Here is a 15,067-nt window from a genome sequence, read left to right as displayed (position 1 = left end):
ACAGGTGGCCTCGGTTTACCACATGGCTCTGTCCACATACCTCCAGGTCCAGCTAAGGCAGCAATAAAACACAGATAGCTTTGTACCTCTTACCAAGTAGCTCCAGACTAGTCACAGGCAGTGGCTGACATTGGTTTGCACAAAAACCTCTCCTAAGGGGCTCCAGAACCAACACATTCAAAGGCTGGTGTTAGATCTCAACAGGGCACTACCTAATTAACCCCACAATGGCAGAGTGGTCTGAAGAGTCACACAAAACCACTGAGGTAAATGCCTCCATGGGGTCAGCCCACACACATCTGATACATTGTGGATATGAAAAATCCTTACAGCCAGTAAGCCTGAGAGTCATTTCTACCCAATGATATGCCAACAGCAATCAAGGCTCAATTACAACATGAAGGCACTTGCAACCACACAGAGTCATTACTAAAGCATCTGGAGCAGGCGGTTAGGGATACTATGCCACTGAGATGGATGTACAGGACACCTACTACATAAGGCCACCAAGCTAAGACTGGGAAATATAGCAGATCTACCTAATACATAGGGGAAAAAAAAACAACACAGAGACAGCTAAAATGATAAAACAAAGAAATATGTTCCTAATGAAAAAACAGAAGACTTCAGAAAGAGAACTAAATAAGAAAAAGGTAAGTAACCTACCAGATATAGAATTCGAAACATTGGTTATAAGGATGCTTGATGAACTTAAGAGAAGAATAGATGATCTCAGTGAGAACAACAAAGATATAATAAGCATTAAAAAAAGACATAGAAAACATAAAAAAGAACCAGTGAATAATGAAGGATACAATACTTGAAATAAAGAATACACTAGAAGAGATCAACAATACATAAGTTGAAGCAAAAGATCAAATCATTGATTTGATTTTAAAGACAAGGTAGCAGAAAACACTCGACTGAAACAGTAAAAAGAAAAATAGTAGTTTAAGGGACTGTGGGGACAATATCAAGCATAAAATCATTCACATCATAAGAGTACCAGAAGAAGAAAGAAAGAAAGGGATTGGAGAATCTATTTGAAAAAAATAATGACTGAACTTCCCTAACCTGATGAAGGAAATAGACATGCAAGTTCAGGAAGCACAAAAAGTACCAAACAAGATGAACCCAAATAGACCCACACCAAGACACATCATAATTAAAATGCTAAAGATTAAAGACAAAGAGAGAATCCTAAAAGCAGCAAGAGAAGATAGCTAGGTACTTACAAGAATGCTCCCATAAGAATGTCAGCTGATTTCTCAACAGAAACTTTGAAGGCCAGAAAGAAATGGCATGAAATATAAAAAGTAGTCAAAAACAAGGACCTACAACCAAGATTATCCTACTTAGCAAAGCTATCATTTAGAATCTAAGGACAGAAAAACTGCTTCTCAGACAACAAGAAGCTAAGGGAGCTTATCACTACCAAAACAGTATTACAGGAAATGTTAAAAAGACTTCTTTAAAAAAAGGAGAGAAAAAAAGGAACATATATATGAATAACAAAATGGCAATAACTATGTACCTAAAAGTAATCACTTTAAATGTAAATGGTTAAATGACCCAATCCAAAGACATATAGTAGCTGAATGGATAAGAAAACAAAATCTATATATAAGCTATCTATAAGAGACACACTTCAGATCAAAGGACATGCACAAACTGAAAGCAAAGGGATGGACAAAGATATTTTATTTAAATAAAAATTTTAAAAGAATAGCTGGAGTAGCAATATTTATATCAGACAAAATAGACTTTAAATAAAGGCTATAATAAATGAGAAAAAAAGGACATTATTAATGATAAAGAATTTAATCTAACAAGAGGATATACCCTAATAAATATTTATGTACCCAACATAGGAGTACCTAAATTTATAAAGCAAATATTGAAGACACAAATAGAAACATCAACAATAATACAGTCATAATGGAGAAATTTAATACTCCGTTGACACCAGTGTACAGATCTTCTAGACAGAAAATCAACAAGGGAAGAGCTGTCTTAAATGGAAACTAGACCAGAAGTATTTAATTTATATTTTTAGAGTGTTTCACCCTAAAGTAGCAGAATATACATTCTTCTCAAGTGCACATAAAACATTTTCTAAGATAGACCACATGTTAAGCTATAAAACAAGTGAGTAACTTAAGAAGATTGAATTCACTCTGTCTTCTCTAACCACAATAGAATAAAACTAGAAATCGATTACAAGAAAAACAACTGAAAACACACAGACATGGAGGCTAAATAACATGGTACTGAAAGTAAATAGGTTAACCATAAAGTCAAAGAAGAAATTAAAAAAAAAAAAAAATCTTGACACAAATGAAAATGAAATCACAATGACCCCAAATCAATGGGAGACAGCAAAAACAATCTTAGTCAGGAAATTCACAGCAATATAAACTTACCTCAAGAAACAAAGAACAAAAAATATCTCAAATAAAAAATCTCACTTTTTTTCCTAAAGTGACTAGGAAAAAAAACAACGAATAAAGCCCAAAGTGAGTAGAAGAAAGGAAATAATAAAAATCAGAGTGGAAATAAGAGAAATAGTTGAATAAACCAATACAAAAGATCAATGAAATGAAGAGCTGGTTCTTTGAAAAGATAAACTAAATTGATAAACCTTTAAACAGACTCCTCAATAAATAAAGAGAAGACCCAATAAAATCAGAAATAAAAGAGAAAAAGTAACAACTGACTCCACATAAATACAAAGAAATGTAAGAAAATACTATGAGCAATTACATGTCAATAAATTGAACAATCTGGAAGAAATAGATTCATCCCTAGAAACATACAAAATATCTCAAGACGTAGTCAAGAAATAACAGAAAATCTGAACAGACTGATTACTTCTAACAAAACTGAATCAGTAATCAAAAAACTCTCAAAAAACCAAAGCCCTGGACCAGATGGCTTCAAAGGTGAATTTTACCAAAAATTCAAAAGTAATTTAAACCTTTTCTTCTCAAACTATTTCAAAAATTTCCAGAGCAGGGAAGGTTCCCAAGCACATTTGATGATGCCACCATTACTCTGATTCCAAAATGAGACAAAGATATTACAAATAAAAAAAAATTATAGGCCAATAACCCTGGTGAACATAAATGCAAATTTCTTCAAGAAAATATTAGCAAACTGAATTCAACAAGACATTTAAAAGATCATACACCATGATCAAGTTGGATTTATTCTTGAGATGCAAGTTTAGTTCAATATTTGCAAATCAATTAATATGATATACCACTCTTAAAAAAACTAAAAGATAAAAATCATATGATCATATCACTACATGCAAAAAAATGAGACAAAATAGAGCTCCATTTATGATAAAATTTCTCAGCAAAAGAAGAATAGAGAGAAACTATCTCACCATTTTAAAGGCCATATATGACAAACCCACAGCTAACATCATAATTAGTGGGGAAAAACTAAAAGTGTTTTCCTTAAGATTAGGAATAAGATGAGGATGTTTACTTCCATTACTTTTATTCAACACATTATTGGAAGTCCTAGTCATAGTAATCAGACAAGAAAGAAAAATAAAAGATATTCAAATTGGAAAAGAAGAAGTAAAAGTGTCATTATTTGTAGATGACATGATACTGTATATGGAGAACCCTAAAGATTCCACCAAAAAATGAAACAAACAAACAAAAAACTGTTAGAACTGATAAATGAATTCAGTAAAGTAGCAGGATACAAAAATAATATTCAGAAATCAGTTGCATTTTTATACACCAATGACAAACTATCAGAAAGAGAAATTAAGAAAACAATCCAATTTATAATTGTATATTTAAAAAAAAAAATACCTAGGAATAAATTTAACCAAGGAGGTTAAAGACCTGTACTTAGAAAATAAGACTTTGATGAAAGAAATTGAAGAACATATAAATAGATAGAAGCACATATCATGCTCATGGATAGGAAGAATTAACCTAGTTAAAATGTTCATACAACCCAAAGCAATCTATAGATTAAATGCAATCTCTATCAAAATACCAGTGACATTTCTCAGAGACCCAGGACAAATAGTACAAAAATTTATTTAGAACCATAAAAGACCTGAAATAGCCATGAACACATAGAGAAAGGAGAACAAAGTTGGAGGTATCACACTACCTGATGTTAAACTATAATACAAGGCTATGGTAATCAGGCATGGCACTGGCATAAAAACAGACACATACATTAATGAAACAGAATAGAGAACCGAGAAATAAACCTATTCCTTAACCTATGCCTCCTATGTCACTTAACCTGTAACATAGGAGGCAAGAATAAACAATGGTGCTATGACAATCTGTTTAACAAATGGTATTAGGAAAACTGGACAGATACATGCAAACATGTGAAATTGGATCACTTTCTTATACCATATACAAGAATAAACTCAAAATGGATTAAAGACTTAAATGCAAGACCGGAAACTAAAAACTCCTAGAAGAAAACATAGGCAACAAACTCTCTGGCATTGCTCTTAGTAATATGTTTTTCTGATCTATCTCCTTGGGTAAGGGAAACAAAAGAAAAAAACAAACAAATGGGACTTTATCAAACCAAAAAAAAAATTTCATAGCAAAGGAAACTATCAACAAAATGTAAAGACAATCTACTGAATGAAAGGAGATATTTTCCAAAGATGCATCTGATAAGAGGTTATCAAAAATTTATAAAGGACTTGTATAACTCAGCATCAAAAAAAAAAAAAAAAAGACAACGAAACAAAAAAAAACAAGCAATCCAATTAAAAAATGGGCAGAGGATCTGAATAGATATTTCTCTAAAGAGGACATACAGATGGCTAATAAACATATGAAAAAATATTCAATGTCACTGATTGTCAGAGAAATACAAATTAAATATGAATGAGATATCACCTCACACTTATCAGAATGGCTATCATCAATAAATTGACAAGTAACAAGTGTCAGAGAGGATGTGGAGGAAAGGGAAACCTTGCACACTGTTGGTGGGATTGTAAATTGGTGCAGCTGCAATAGAAAACAGTTTGGAGTTTCCTCAAAAAATAAAAAATAGAATTACATTATGACCCAGCAATTCCACTTCTGGGTATTTATCCAAAGAAAACTAAAACACCAATTCAAAAAGATAAATGCACCCCTATGATCACTGCAGAACTATTTACAATAGGCAAGATGTGGAAGTAACCTAAGTGCTCTTCAACAGATGATTGGATAAAGAAGAGTTGGTACATATACACAATGAAATATTACACAACCATAAAAAAGTGGAATCTTACCATTTGCAACAACATAGATTGACCAAGAGGTTATTATGCAAATGAAATAAGTCAGTCATAGAAAGACAAATACCATATGATTTCGCTTGTATGTGGAATCTAAGGAGCAAAAGAAAGAAAGAAAGAAAATGAAAAATATCTCATAAATACAGAGAAGAAACATGATTGTCAGATGGGAGAGCAGGCTGCAGTCTGGGTAGAAAAGGTAAAGGGATTAAGAAGTACAAATGGATAGTTACAAAATAGTCATGAGGATGTGAATTACAGCATAGGAAATATATTCAATAATATTGTAATAACTATGTATAATGCTTGGTGGGTACTAGACTAATTGGGGGATTACTTCATAAATTATATAAATGTCTAACCACTATCCTGTACACTGAAACTAATGTAAAATAATATAAATGTCAACTCTAATTTAAAAATAAAAATAAACAAGGTCGTTGATACAACAACTAAGTACTATTAAGATCTTAAATGAAATTACAACAAATATATCATTTAGGGGAGTATTGTCACAAAAAGTGTACTATCACATTTGTCAGATTTGGCAATTTTTCTGCCAAAATGTCATCATTGTCCTGTTTTCATCTGCTAATTTTTAATGTAATGTAATTTTCATTGTATCTTTGAAGGTATGATTAAATAATTTTTTAGAATAAATAGTACACAAATATATTTAGCATTCTGAATAGTTCAATTATAGTTAAATTATACAGTGTATGAAAAATAATGGTTAATGGAAATCAGAAAGTTAAATAAGGCAAAATCAATTATGAACATTCTGAAAAGAAATGGTAGTTTGAGGTTTTAGAAATTAGAACATTTAACTTTCCCAGACAGTGTGATCTTGGTTTTGTCAATTTTAGTCTTTTGACATTGATCTGATTCTCATTCCTTAACCAATTCAACTAAATATTAATCATTCCTATTCCTATTGTTACTTATTGCTTTTACTGTAATTAACCCTATAGATCTAATAAATATTGAGCCTTTTAATGGTACTCATTACAAGTATCATATTGAATAACTTACTATCATATATGGCTTATATTTGAAGCAATAACAATGAGTTCCAATTTCATTAGCAGGAGGTCTGAGATTAATAAGTTCTCAAGGAATCTCTTATTGATTTATCTGCATTACTCAGGAGAATGTCAGCTTTTTTTTTTTTAACTTTTTCAAATATAGATATTATATCTCTTCTTTCTTGGTTATAATTAGTCCCTAATAGGAATGCAAAGCAATTTCTGTATTAATATTTTTGATATGTCATTTCACTGGTCATATTTCCTCCCCAAACCTAATAGTCAACAACATGTGTTCCATACTTAAAGATAGTAATCCAATGTAAAGGTAGCATGGTTGTGACTGTAAATAGTTGTATAATTTGAGATGGCCTCTGAAGGGGAATGTTCCTAAGAGTGACAATGACAGCCACACCATCCTCCTTTCTGTTGAGTACAGAAGAAAATTTGAAGTTTCCAGGTATTTGATCATAACACTGCCCTAAATATGTACATCATTAGAGACCACTACCCAGAGCAAGTATAAAAATTGTCTTCATAGAATCTCTTGGTTTTGATAATATAACATTTAACTGTATTTAAAATTTTGTTTGTAACTTTTTCCATTACAGCAAAACAAAAACACACATTTAATAAATAAGAGTAAACAAGTTGTAGCTATGTTTAAAAGTGATATTTTCAGTTTCTATTTTGACGTAGAGTTGAAAGAAAATATTTGCAAACTTAGAAATAGTCTGTTTCATGACAAAAAGACTACAATGCCAATCCATATCCAATTTCTTAAGGACAGTTTGGCTTAAAGTCTGCTTCAGAAGAATGAATGATAATCAAAATTCTCATTCAACTGGGTCATTCGAAGACACATGAAGGTAGAAGGTCATGTATGGAATTTTTTAGGGCTATATATGTTTGTCTGATTCAGAAAGTGAAAGACAGATAACGTAGCAATGTATAATTTTAATAAAACAAATAAATCTCTTAAGTGAAAATTCCCATAACAAAAGGGCTAATCAAACAAAGGGGAAAATATGTTTAAAATAGAAACTTCGGGAGTTCTGCTCAAGATGTCCAAGTAGATAAATAGTGTGCTTGCTTCCTCTCATAACCACATCAAAATTACAACTGAGCTACAGAACAGTCATCCCTGAGAGTCGCCTAAGTCTAGCTGAACATAAGTCCTACAGCTTGGGACACACCAAAGAGATCACATCGAGACTGACAGGAGGGGTGGAGATGCAGAACAGGCTGGTCCCACACCTGCATGTAATGGTTGAGACTCATAGATACAGAGAACGTTTTGGTTGTTGCCAGGTGGGAGGGGGATTGAGGAGTGGGTTAAAAAAGAGGAAACAATTAAGAAGTACAAATTGGTAGTTACAAATGGTTATGGGGATATAAAATATAGAATAAGGAGTATAGTCAATAATATTATAATAACTATATACAGTGTCAGATGGGTACTAGATTTATATAAATGTTTAGTTCCTATGTTGTACAGCTGAAATTATTATATCATATACCAACTGTAAGAATAAAAAATAACGTTGTACAGCTGAAATTATTATATCATATGCCAACTGTAAGAATAAAAAATAAATTATTAAAGTAAAAAAATAGAAACTTTAGTAGAAAGTTAGAAGATAAAGTTAAGTAATTCTCTTGGTCTGGTATTTCTCAATCTTGGCATGACTGACATTGGGGTTGGAAATTCTTTGTTGTGGGAGATTTTCCTGTGCATCGTAAGATGGTTAGCAGCTTTCCTTGCCTGCTAACTAGATGCCAGCTCATATCTATTTTCTTTGTGGTGACAATCAAAAATATCAGCAAACATCATTAAATGGCTGAGATGGGGACAATCCCCACCCCAATTGAGAATCTGTCTTAGACGATTGAAAGGAAAGATGCTAAGATGATCAATAAGATAAAAGGACAATAATTCTAGAGAATAACCTAAAAGTTCCAAACATCCTACTAAAAAGAGTTCACAAAGAGAGAACAGAGAAAATAAGAGGGAGGAAATTAGTAAAGAAATAATTTAAACGATTTTTCAGATAAGATCTAAAGAACCTCATGTATTCAACACAATCAAAGAAAAAATACTCATTCTCAGGCACATCATTGTGAATTGTCAGAATACAAGAGACAATTGGAAGATTCTAGAAAGAAAAACAGGTTAGAGACAGAATGGATACTAGAAAGGCATTAGCCATTTCAATGGCAACGTTGGAAGTACAAGACAGTGAAACAATATTTTTTTAAATGGTGAGGGAAAATGATCTCAAACTTATCTAAATTATCAATCAATGAAAAGAATAGAATAAAGACATTTTTCAACATGCAAGCACTCTAAAAATTTGCCTTCTATGTACCCCCTTGAATAAGATACTGGATTCTGTGCTTCAGCAAAATAAGAGAGTAAATGAAAAATCATGTGTTTATGTATTGGAAGATATTATTGATGGGTGTTTGGTAGATACGTTAAAGCATTAAGATAAAATTCTGGTTAGATATATTAAAAAGTATATGAAAATCAAGGCAATGATTAATTCCAGGAAGAACAGATTTTCAAGAAAAATGTAATCATGGTCTCTTACTTGATTCATCAGTACAGTATATTTACACCGTCAAGAGATATAAAGTCTAATTATTGATTTGAATAAAAGTTGTGGTGTGGCTATATTAAAAGGAAGAGAGAGAGCAAAGTGGTGGTAGTAATGTGTGTAAAAAAGCTCAATCCTCAAATATCTTGACAAGAAGTAAATGAATATATAAAACTAAAAACCAAGAAATACTGATTTAAACATATCATTTAGAAAATAAAGTACACTTAGTAGGATTATGTGAAATGTGGGTAAAGATAGGTGGGGAGAAGTTGGTCAAGGGACTGATGGGACTCATGTGTATTTTTTGTTACAAACCTTTAAGTACCATCGAATTTTTACTTATTTGTATCACTTATATTAAAAATAAAAATGCAAACAAAAGCAACACATATACATTATAGGGAAAAAATCATAAAGTAAGCAAAAAGAACACAAAAGACATAGAATCTCACTCAGACAGATATAACCACTGCTAATATTCTGAAATAGTTTATTTTGAAAAATTTTGAAAAACAAATGGCAGTACTTTTAAATACTCAAAAAAAAAAAAGAAAACCTTATGAAAATCACTGATACAGTAAACCTACCAATATAGAAAAAAGTAGTGCCTGGGGTTATTCACTTTTTCCTAAATCAACCTTTCTGATCAAAATGTTTTGGTTACATCTTCACTAATGGAGCACAGTGGAGAAGCAAGGCAGTTTCCCAAAATACTTTTGCTTTAATCATCTCATTATTTCAGAAAGAAGCAACTTTTGATCTCGATTTTCCAAACAATCGGTGCAAGTTTAGGAATTTTTGGAAACAAATTTATCAGAAAAAAATTTGTTTATAAAAAATTTTGTACTTTTTTTTCTTTTTAAGCAGGTCTAAATGATTTCACTTCACTGAACTGTTTCAATGAACAATAACATAAAAAGCTTACATCAGCTTTGATATTTCACATTTAAAATGCAGAAAAACTTCAGATGGTTAATACAGAATTTGGGAGAATGATCTGTGAAAGGGGAGTATTGATAAGACAAAATTAAGAATGATTAAAGATTTAAATGTGAATAAGGAAATGGATATTTTTGAAGAATTAAGCTGCATTAAAATTTTGAGCCAAATATGCAATTGATTGATATATCCTTCTAACTTCTAAAGTCATCATTGAATTCTGATTAGTTTAAAAGTTACAAAATTCAACTAATATTTGCTAAATTCCTTTCGCATCTCAGGCCTTATCCTTGATGTATTCACTTATATACTCTGCATATTTCAAAACAATCCTGTAGATTTTTTAATGTATTTCTAGAGGCCTCACATGAAGAAATAGCGGGACATACAGTACAGTGGACTACTGTGAGTGAGTTTACTTGGCCTTGGCTATTGCTGTGGATGTTAGAGAATATGTGTATCAACAATGAACAAACAAATAAACAAACAAATAAAATCCTTTACCACAAACACTGGGGAATGGTGCTTTGTAAAAAAGTGTCCTCGTGGAAAGGCTTTCTGAGAATCTTGAATTTTTAGAACAAATATCATCATTTAGTAGCTTTTTAAGAGAAAATATGAGACATGTCCTTCAAAAAAATGCAATCGTGTACTCTTACATGAAATAAAATTTCTTCTGCCTCAGGATAATTATTTCAAATTGAGAAAAGTAAATGACATGACTATCAGAAAAATTAAAGCAATGAGAACATGCTACCTCCCTGGCATGCTTAGTCAGATCATAAACATTGTACCATGTAATCTGTGCTTAACTAGAGTCACTAAAACACCAGAAAGAAAATTTTAATGACACTGTACTTTTTCTTTTATGATTCTTCTATAATTAAAATTTTGGAGAGCTGTTAAGCTCTATCTTTAAGAAACATTTTTTCTGTAACTGAAATTGCACAAGAAATTAAGCTAATAGGGACAATTAATCATCACTTTTTCCTTTTTTGAACAAATATATAATACCATCTGTTTTTGCTTTTACAGGAGGAGGAACTTTTTTTTAATACTACTTTACAGGAGGAAAATAACCTAAGCTATATTAGGTTATATTAGTTGATCAAAAACTAAAAATGTAATAGTCATCAAATTTTCAAAAACAGAGTATAGAATATAGAGCATTATAATTATGTACAATAATAAAAGTAATCATTTAAATTCTACATTGTAATAAGTTAGAGGAAAAGGGAAAAAGAAAGAACAAAAATAGAAAAAAGAACAAGAAGAAACAGAATAAAAGCATAAAATCAATGAAGGCAGAGCATCAAGAGCAAGACAGAGACATATCTAGGCATTTATGGAGATTGAGATAGACTTCTACAGGAAAAGGGACAGGTTCATATTCATCATAAATTTATGAATATGGAACACTGGCAAATTTGAAAAAAACATTCAGGGAGAAACTCTTTCATGGAAATAACATTTGGATATTAACAGTATGGCAACAATGAATAATTAGCCTCTCCTCCTTTTTTTACCACAATGATCAATTTAGAGAAGAAATTTGCATTTTTGTGTATGTTTCACAGTCAAGATCTATACAAATACTGAAAAAAAATTATTAAGTTCTACTGATGTACAGTAACGATTTGAAATCTCTAGCCCTAAGAAGTGTTTTCTTTTTGCTTAAAAGGTTCATTAACAAGTAAGTATTGGGTGATAAAGACGTATTCCCAAAAGAGACTTCCTTCATATCATAACCAAAAAGATGGAAAAATAACTGAAAAGGAAAAGGGAATACATTTTTCACTATATGAGACAATGATATTGAATGTCATGTCTATAAACTATATAAAATTATTTAATATTCATATTGTGGTAAATAAGCATCCCACATGTAAGGAAATGTAGCAATAAATCATAATTTTAATTTTTGATTATGTTATAAACGATTAATATTTTTATTCAATCTACAAATTCTTAATGACTCCTACATTTTCTAGCCAATAATCTGAACAGATGTTTAAAACATAAATTACACTATATAAAAGTATACTGTGTTATTGATATAATCAAGAGATAACAAACAAAGGAACTCATTGGTGAAATTCAAGGCATTTGACAAAAATGTTTGGATATTTCTTCTAAGTCTCTGAAGTAATGCTCTATATGTCAGTATAGTAGTTAAAAGAAAGATTGATAATCAATTGATTGAAAAGAGATAGATGATAGATATAGATGAGATAATCTTTTCTACATGCCAGCTATAATAGGCATTTTATTTTTATTGTCCTATTTAATATCGGTTGTGAACATTTTATTTATAAATTTCATTTGTGTCTCCAAAACTGCAAAACAATTTTGGTTTGGTACTTTGAATCTCTTCCATTCTACTCTATTACTATTTCAGATATTTTCCACCCACATCTAATGTCCCACTGTTCTACCTTTTCATATTCACAGATGAACAATGCTCCTACTTCACAGAGCAAATAAAACCCATAGTCTGTACTTACCCAACCAACCACCACGAACTATGACACTATACATTTTAAACCTTTACTTCCTCTTACAATTCTCCCTTGAACACAACACTCTAAAATGGCAAAAATTCTCAAATTATGAGAATAAGCAGTCTCTATTTTGTATCTCTATTCACTTACTTGACCCAATATGAGGCATTGCATTGAAATTCAAAAGCAGTATTAGCTAATAGTAATAAAGTCATCTTTGGTTTCCAGATTGGAAGAGGTCTAGTGAAGCATTATGAGCAGTTTTTATCTGGTGTTCCAATCAAATGTAACTGCTAGTTGCCAAGAGAGCCATGTTAAGAAGAATTCTGTGAGCATATCAGTGAGAAAGAGTTCTGTGAGAGTGTAGCAGTGTTTGTCACAGATATAAGAGGTGGCAACTGGCTTCACAATAGCTAGTTATTTTCTGTTCTAAGCTAGTGTTTCATTATTCATTACAATATTGCCTGTATGCCTAAAATTAAGCAAATAGCTAAGACAGGGTAGATATTTAATAAATACTTATTAACTTAATTACTGATTGAATAAATAGATGAATAAAATGGTAAAAAAATTAAAAAAAAAGATTTTTTTTATTCCCAGAATACTAATAATTGTGTCATTGTTGTTATTGTTAGTATTGTTGTGGCTGTTATTATTTCTTTCATCTTGAATGTGTGTTCAATTTTTACCAGATATCATTTTGGCATATTCTGGGATGATCGTATGGGTTTTATAATTAGATGTTCTACTGTGATCATTTGATTTTACCGACTCAGTCTTATATACCTGAAATTATCTCTCCTTAATCATGAAGCATATCTCTTTATGCATTCTATAATACAATATGTTCTTTACGATTTGAATTTGCCTACTTAGGGCCCAGAGACTTTAAAAGCAATTCTTTGATTATTTCAAATTTCTATAGGCTCTAATTTGAAATTGGTCTTCCTATTATCCTAAGACTAATTAGAAAATTATTGATTAATAAGATTGTCAAAATTATTTTCATAAAAATACAAGTAGCAATTTGTTAGAACTTCTACTCTTTATGTTTTTATTATTTCCAGCTCTTGGATATATTAGTCATGGTTTTCAACTTTCTATTTTATCAATTTGTTTTTACATTTATTCTTCCAACCTCAGTTAGATACTTATAAGTGAGAAATAAATTCCTGCTATGTTCAGCCTGTGAGATTTGTGGTGGTTGATTAGCATAACCTAGCCTATTTTGACTATACATGCCTCAGATATACAGGCTTGTTCTTTTTCATAGGTTGGATAGTCAGTAGATGGGAACGCTAACACTGGTTCTGATCGTTAAATTTGAAAACTCAAGTCTCTTCAATTTTGTAACTCTTCTACTATTAACTCTTCGAATTGTGTCTTTCTTGCATTCCTTTCTCTACTTTTTGGAATGTTTGTAAATATTTGATATTTTCAGTCTTTTCTCCAGTTCTCTTACTATCCCTTATGATTTACTTTTATTATCCATCAGTACTACATGTGAGTGTTTTCTTGAGATTAATCTTCCAGTTCATGAATTTTTTAAATTTATTTTAATTAGTTTCAAGTTTACAATACATTAGTTACACATCTATATCATTTGTAAAATGATCCTCCCAATTGCTCCCTCCCTCCCCTCACCCTCCACCTAGCCAATGTATTACTGCTAACTGCATTCCCTATGCTGTGCTCTCCATCCCTATGACCATCCATCAGCTACTAATTTGTACTTCTTTAACCCTTCACCCCATTCTCTAAGCCTCCCCAAATCCCCTCCCCTCTGTCTGTCACCAAACTGTCCACTAAATTTATGAGTCTGTTTTCGATTAGTTCTTTTTATTCCTTAGATTCTGCATACAAGTGAAATCATATGGTGTTTATCTTTCTCTGTCTGACTTAAATACCTTCTAGATACATCAAAGCAATATCTTTTTCTATCTCGTTCCTTTTCCTATGTAGGGGTCTTGTTTTCTTATCCTTTCGGCCACTCTATCTTTTGGTTAGAACACTAATTCTTTTCCATTTAAGGTAGTTATTGATAGAAATGTAGTTGTTACCATTCTTTATTCTTTTTTTTTTATACATATATATTTTTTTCTTCTTAAAGAAGTCCCTCCAACATTTCCTGTAATACTGGCTTGGTGGTGAAAAATTCCTTTAGCTTATTTTTGTCTGGGAAGCTCTTTAATTGTCCTTCAACTCTAAATGATAGCTTTGCTGGATAAATTATTCCTGGTTGTAGATCCTGGGTCTTCATCCTGTCGAATATTTTTTGCCAAATCCTTCTGTCTTGCATAGTTTATTTTGAGAAATCAGCTGCCAGTTTTATGAGTGTTCTCTTATAGGTAACTATCTACTTTTCTTTGCTGCTTTTAATATTCTTTCTTTGTATTTAACCTTCGGCATTTGAATTATGATGTGTCTTGGTGTGGGCCTCTTTGGATCCCTGATTTTTGGAATCCTCTGGGGTTTTATGTCCATTTCCTTCACTAGGTTAGGAAAGTTTTCCATCATTATTTCTTCAAACAGCTGTTCAACATCTTGATTTTCTTCAGTTATGCAATCAGACAAATATTTGAACCCGTAATAGTGTCCCTTTTCCTCCTTAAATTATTTTTATAGTCTTGACATCTTATCTCTTACCTTTCTGATTGTGTGTCTTTGTCTATCTCATCCTCTAGATAGGGCATTTGATACTTTTCTCTA

At 31.4% G+C, this 15,067-nt stretch overlaps 1 protein-coding gene across 1 annotated transcript in view; it reads right to left on the bottom strand.

The window, feature by feature from the left end:
* Positions 1 to 15,067, bottom strand: part of PXDNL (peroxidasin like) — a 477,154-nt gene that overhangs the window by 45,877 nt on the left and 416,210 nt on the right.

The sequence above is a fragment of the Pteropus medius genome, unplaced genomic scaffold (assembly GCF_902729225.1).
Source record: "Pteropus medius unplaced genomic scaffold, Ma_sr-lr_union100, whole genome shotgun sequence".
Lineage (NCBI taxonomy): Eukaryota > Metazoa > Chordata > Mammalia > Chiroptera > Pteropodidae > Pteropus > Pteropus medius.
This window is presented reverse-complemented; position numbering and strand designations above follow the sequence as displayed.